Here is a 6,493-nt window from a genome sequence, read left to right on the forward strand (position 1 = left end):
CAGTTTTTCCCTATAGAATACGTGCTCTTTGATGTGAAGAACAAAACATTAATCATTGTATTCCTAAAACCTAACAGTGATTGGTGAATTTTAGGATTTAGATGTACACTTTTAAACTATAAATAAATCTACACGGTTTACATGTTCCTTAAAGGAGCTTGATGTTTTTCTCATCAAAATATTAATATTCTTTCTCTCTAAAATTACACAGAATTTTTTTTCATGTATATGCATGCATATGCAGATAAATGTCTATATATCAATTACGATTGTTATTTTACTTGTACACTAAGGCAATATATTGTCTAGTGTGTAATAAAGGAAAAATTGTTGAAATTCTTCTGGAAGCCTAAAATACAGATAAACTTTTGTCTCCTATGTCATTTCATATATGTTAGTTTAATAAGAATATTTTCAATAAACCAAATAGGAACGACAGCAAATTATTTCTAAGTGTACAAAATGTAGACAATACATTTTAAAAGAGGTTTTGTCAAGGTGGTTTATAAAATTGGTTGGACAAAATGTTCTAAATAAATGGATAGATTAATTAAACAATGTATATAAAATAAACTATAAAATATACTATACATTGTACATATAGGAAAATAAATACTTTATAATACTACAAGTAATATGGCATACTATATAATATATATATATTTATATACTTATATATATATATATACTTATATATATACTCACCATTTTATTTGTTACAAAGTTAATTTATTTCATTGAAAGTGCTAGTATGATTTTACATTAGGTCTTCCAATAGTGGCTTCAAATTTTGGTATGTTAACAGTTAACAATATCATTTATATAGTTGACATATCTTAAGATTCATAATCCAGTATGTTGAAATTAAGGAAGTAAATAGATAAAATTGAAAAACTAGTTAAGTAATCTTTATAGGTGAAATTATGAAATAAAAGTGGACATATGAAAGGAGCTAATGAGGTGACTTGCCCAGATGCTCAGTTTTTGCCTCTGTCAGCCTGTGTAAATGCAGCACTGTTCCTTTGGGTAGAGCCACTGTCATCACAGCAGCAGGGCAGCTGCCTCCCTTTTCTTTTTAACATATTCTCTACAATTGTAATTCATTGGAAACAAACTTAAAATGGTACAGCAGTCTCTTGAAAATGGTGTAAGATTATATGCTCATACAGAACTCACTGTTTTGGGGGCCAATAATACAAGAAAAAATATCAACAAAGAACTGAATTGCAAAATTAAAAGCTTTCTTTAATTTTTTATGAAGGTACACATTTGATTAAATACTTTTCTTATTATATAGGCACAACCATTACAGTGTGAACTATTTCCTTACAATTTTCTCACTAGAATTTTTCTTGTTTGCATTATTCATAGGGAATCTGTGAATAGGGGCAGATGCTTTTAGAAAAATACTTAACATGGAAAAATATATATGACTATATAAATCCAATGAAACTCAAAATTTTGCCCTGATCAACCTTGAATAGTCTGTCAAATTAAATATTTTTTATTTATTGAAAATATTGGGGAAAGAGGAAGAATGTGATTAGAATCATTGGAATTAATGACATTTTAGTAGTTTTTATCTCTATGGAAAGCTTGGGAACAAAGTTACAATATAGTTTTCTATGTACCAAGATCCTGCTTAACTATAAAAGAGTTTGAGAAAAGTACCAAAAATTAAAGAAAATAGTGTTCAGGAAAATAGTACCATCATATATCTTATTTCTTACTTCAAGAATAGAAAAAAAGTGGTTTTCTTCTAAACCTATTGCCCATTGAGATATTGCTAAGTACACTTGTTTTCATTTTTTTTTCTCAAATAAATGTAAAAGTCAAAATCTTTTGCAACATTTGCAAATTAGAGTTAAATGAACAGAGGCTGTTTGGGAGATGTAGGTTCTGGGCTGGGGATATAGCTCAGTTGGTAGAGTGCTTGCCTCACATGCACAAGGCCATGGGTCTAATCCTCAGTACCACACACACACATACACACACACAAACACACACACACACACACACACATACACACACACAGACAAGACCTAGAGATGTAGGTGCCTTGGGCAAAGCTGAAATGAATGTAAAAATATTTTCATTCTGTAATGTGGGAGATATAAGAATTCTTATCCGTAAATATGCATGTTCTCATTTATCTTTTGATATAGTTGTGATTCAGTATATATGTAGCAGTTCAGAAATGAAGACTTCTTGATTTGACTTGCATATTTTCACATAACATAGATTTATATTGCTTTTCAAACTCATTCATATTTAATGTGAGCAAATAAGTGACTTTTGATAATTTGTATGGCTGTCACTAATTCATTAAGGTGATAGTTACATCATGGTAAGAATAATAGCATATTTATATGTGATACTATTAGGTTTTCTGAGTACCATTTAATCTGGAAAAAAAAAACAAATAATCCGTGCATAAGAATAATCAATACAGTGAAAGAAAAACATGATTCTCCAAACATGCTATTTTTCATCTTTAATTTAGTGTTTTTCCTAAAATATCTATTTTTTATTCTTTTTTTCTTTTCTATATTTTTAAGCACATGACTTATAATTAACACTAATTTTATCTCATTAAGATTCAGAGTGGCTGTGATGATTTATTGAAGAATTAAGTGGGCAGTAAAGATTAAAATAATTTTGAAGGTATATAGCAGATTGAGGGAATTCATAGATAGATAGATAGATAGATAGATAGATAGATAGATAATAGCTAAAGGAATATAGGAGCCAGACACAATCTCAAAGGGAACACAATCTTAAGATTGCCAGAAATAAAGTCTTTATCTTCAGACAGAAGTCTATAATGACTGGAAAAGATAACTGCTCCTTCAAATGCACAGATATGAATGCATGTCTATAAAGATCATAAAGAATTAGACAAAGAAGATATCCACAAAGAAAGCTAATAAAGGTCAGTAACCCAATTTGCTGCAATGAAGATTCATGAACTGCTTCACAGGAATTCAAAATAATTATTTTAAAGAAGCTGAATATAGATAATATAGACAGATAACTAAACAAAAGCAAGGAAGCAATACATAAACAAAAAGATAAGTTTAATAAGAAACAGATACCACAACAAAGAAAAAAACAGTAATTTGGGAGCTGGAGAATATAATGACTCTATTTAAAAATTCAGTAAAGCATTTTAACAGCAGATTTGATCAAACAGAAATAAAAATTAGCAAACTGGAAGACAGATCAGACCCACTTAACTCTGAAGGAGTCTGATATTTTTGCTTATAGAGAGGTTCTAAGAATTGTTCTATAGAACATAATACCTTTTCTACATAAAAGTAAAAATAAAGGAAAATTCTAGTTTCAGTACAGAAATGAAAAGATAGAGCAGTGTTCCCATCCTAACAGCAAGAATGGGCCAAGTAATCTGCAAAGTCATGATTTTACTTGAACCCTTCAGAGAGGTTAGATTTTTAATTTTAATTATACCATGCTATTTTTATAAGAGCATGTATTTGACGAAGTGCAAAAAAAGTTCAAGAATATAAAAATTGTTGTTAAATCATTCACCAAGTGAAAGAAACAATAGTAGACCTCAATTTTATGTTCCTTTGCCCTTATCCAGTGAATGATCTTATAAGCCAACTCTTTTTTTATTAGTTCTAATAAGTTATATATTACAGTAAAAAGCTCTTCAATTCATTGTATACAAATGGAGTATAATTTTTCACTTCTTTGGTTGTAAATAGAATAACACCATTTGTGCAATCATAAATGTACCTAGGGTAATGATGTCCATATCATTTCACTATCTTTCCCACCATCTTTCCTATCCCTCTCTTTCTCCCTTTTGTCACATCCAAAGCTACTCCATTCATCCCATGCCCCCCCCATTATGGATTAGTAACTACTTAGAGAAAACACTCAGCCCCTGTTTTTTTTTTTTTTGAGATTGATTTATTTCACTTAGCATGATATTTTCCAACTCCATCCATTTACCTGCAAATGTCATAATTGTATTCTCTTTCAATGCTGAGTGGTATTCCATTGTGTATATGCACCATAGTTTCTTTATCTGTTCATCCATTGAAGGGCATCTAGGTTGGTTCTACAGTTTAGCAATTGTGAATTGTGCTACTACAAACATTGATGTGGCTGTGTCCCTGTAGTATGCTGTTTTCAAGTCCTTTGGGTATAGACCAAGGAGTGGGATAGCTCGGTCAAATGGTGTTTCCATTCCAAGGTTTTTAAGGAATCTCCATACTGCTTTCCAGATTGTTTGAACCAATATGCAGACTCACCTTTCGCCCCACATCCTTGCAAACCCTTATTGTTGCTTGTATTCTTGATAACTGCCTTTCTGACTGGAGTGAGATGAAATATTACAGTAGTTTTGATTTGCATTTCTCTAATTACTAGAGATGTTGAACATTTTTTTTCATATATTTGTTGATTGATTGTATATCTTCTGAGTAGTGTCTGTTCAGCTCCTTAGCCCATTTATTGATTAGGTTATTCATTTTTTGGTGTTAAGTTTTTTGAGTTCCTGAAGATAAGTGCTCTATCTGATGTGATGTGCACGTGACAAAACTTTGCCCCCAAAATGTAGGCTCTCTCTTCACCTCATTGATTATTTATTTTGATAAAAGAAGCTGTTTAGTTTGAATCCATCCCATTATTGATTCTTGATTTTTTTTTCTTGCACTTTAGGAGTCTTGTTAAGGAAGTTGGGACCTAATCCAACATGATGAAGATTTGAGTTTACTTTTTCCGTCTATTAGAGGTTAGGTTTTAAGGCAGACTACTAATCTAAAATTGACTGCAGGGTCTCCCCATTCACATTCACATCAGGTTGTCTCTATTGGTATTCCTTCCCTCTTGCTTGCTATTCAGTGCTTACTAGCTTGATAGAAAGGGGGTGGTGAGGATGAGAAGAACAGGCATGGTCTTAGTCACTGGAATTACAGTGGTGAAGCTTTTGAAGCAACCTGCCCTTCCTCTACTAGAGATGTCTCTGATATTTAATTTGAAATATATAGGAGGATGTGAATGGGTTTTATGCAAATAGTACACCATTGTTTATAAGGGACTTGAGCATCTGTAGATTTTGTTACCCTGAGGGTCCTTTAACCCATCTGACACAGATACCAATGGATAAATTTAAGTATATTTGGTTTTGAAATAAAGCAGGAATTTTTTTTCTGATAGCTTTATTGTGCCAGTAAATTATAAAGTGAGTCATTATTCAGTTTTTATTTTCTTTAAAAATATTAATTTCATTAAAATTTATATTAATCTCTGTGAATTTTATGAGGGTTAAAAATTAAGGAGTGTTTTCATATACTAATCAGATAGGAGGTAAGTCTTAGGCGTATCATTGAGAAAGATCAAAAAATTAGAATCAAATAGCTATAATTTTATTACTTACTACCAAATTACATGGCTTCCTAAACCTCATTTTTAACTCTAACATGGTAGGTTTTATGTATGGATTAGATAAAAAAAAAAACTTAGAAAAATGCCTGACACACAACTGTAGCACCAAATAAAAATAGCTACTAATATTAATGTTACTATGGAAATATCTTTGGGTATAGTTTTTTTCTTAGTATGTATAGAAAAACATTTTCATGTATATGCTATACAATTATTTATATTAATTATAATTATAAAAGGGTAAGATTACAAAAATCCATTTTCTATATTTACAGAATTCTGCCTGATATTTTCAGAGTGGTTATATAAGAAATTTCAGAATTTGTAATTTTTAAAATTACCTTTTTATATTTTCTACCATTATTGTTTGGCAGACATCCTAAATACTAAGACTTCAAATAAAGAAAATTTTCCCTATAAAACTGCTATTTTATATTACTGTCATTTATTGCTGCATAACAACCTGATGTCTCAGTGGTTTATCATGCTAACACCGACTTTCTTATTCATAGATCTGTGGGTCAACTGTAGTCAGCTGAGTTTAGCTAGAAGTGGCTATGCTGGCTGCCAAGCCTCATGTTGGCGTGAGGCCAGTGCTACTGGAACTCACATTTTCCTTTGACTTGCACTTTATCTGTACATCCTCTTCCTAGTTGATCTCCGTAATGAAAGAGAGCAAATAAAACTGTGTAAAAGGCTGAAAGGCTCTGCTAATATCACATTTACTAATACTGATTTGGCCAACCCAAGATACAAGGCCCTACCCAATATCAGATGCCTCACCCACAGTGGGAAGCAGTATAGGACTACAGAGTGAGGAGTAGTGTTGCAGAACTTCCATGAAAAGAAAGGAGAAATTAAAAAGAAAATTAAATTTAAATGCACCAATCTGCATCTTAATGTATATATTAAACAATCAATTTTAAGAAAATAATTTTTATGTTATAAAATGGAAGACTGCCAGGGCTTGGGATTTGAACTGGTAAGTATGGAACTCATGTTTGAGCTAATGTAAAGTCTTTGACCTCTGTGATCCTCAGTTTTTTTTTTTTCATCATTAAATTTGGAGGAATGATAT

The sequence above is a fragment of the Ictidomys tridecemlineatus genome, chromosome 1 (assembly GCF_052094955.1).
Source record: "Ictidomys tridecemlineatus isolate mIctTri1 chromosome 1, mIctTri1.hap1, whole genome shotgun sequence".
Taxonomy (NCBI): domain Eukaryota; kingdom Metazoa; phylum Chordata; class Mammalia; order Rodentia; family Sciuridae; genus Ictidomys; species Ictidomys tridecemlineatus.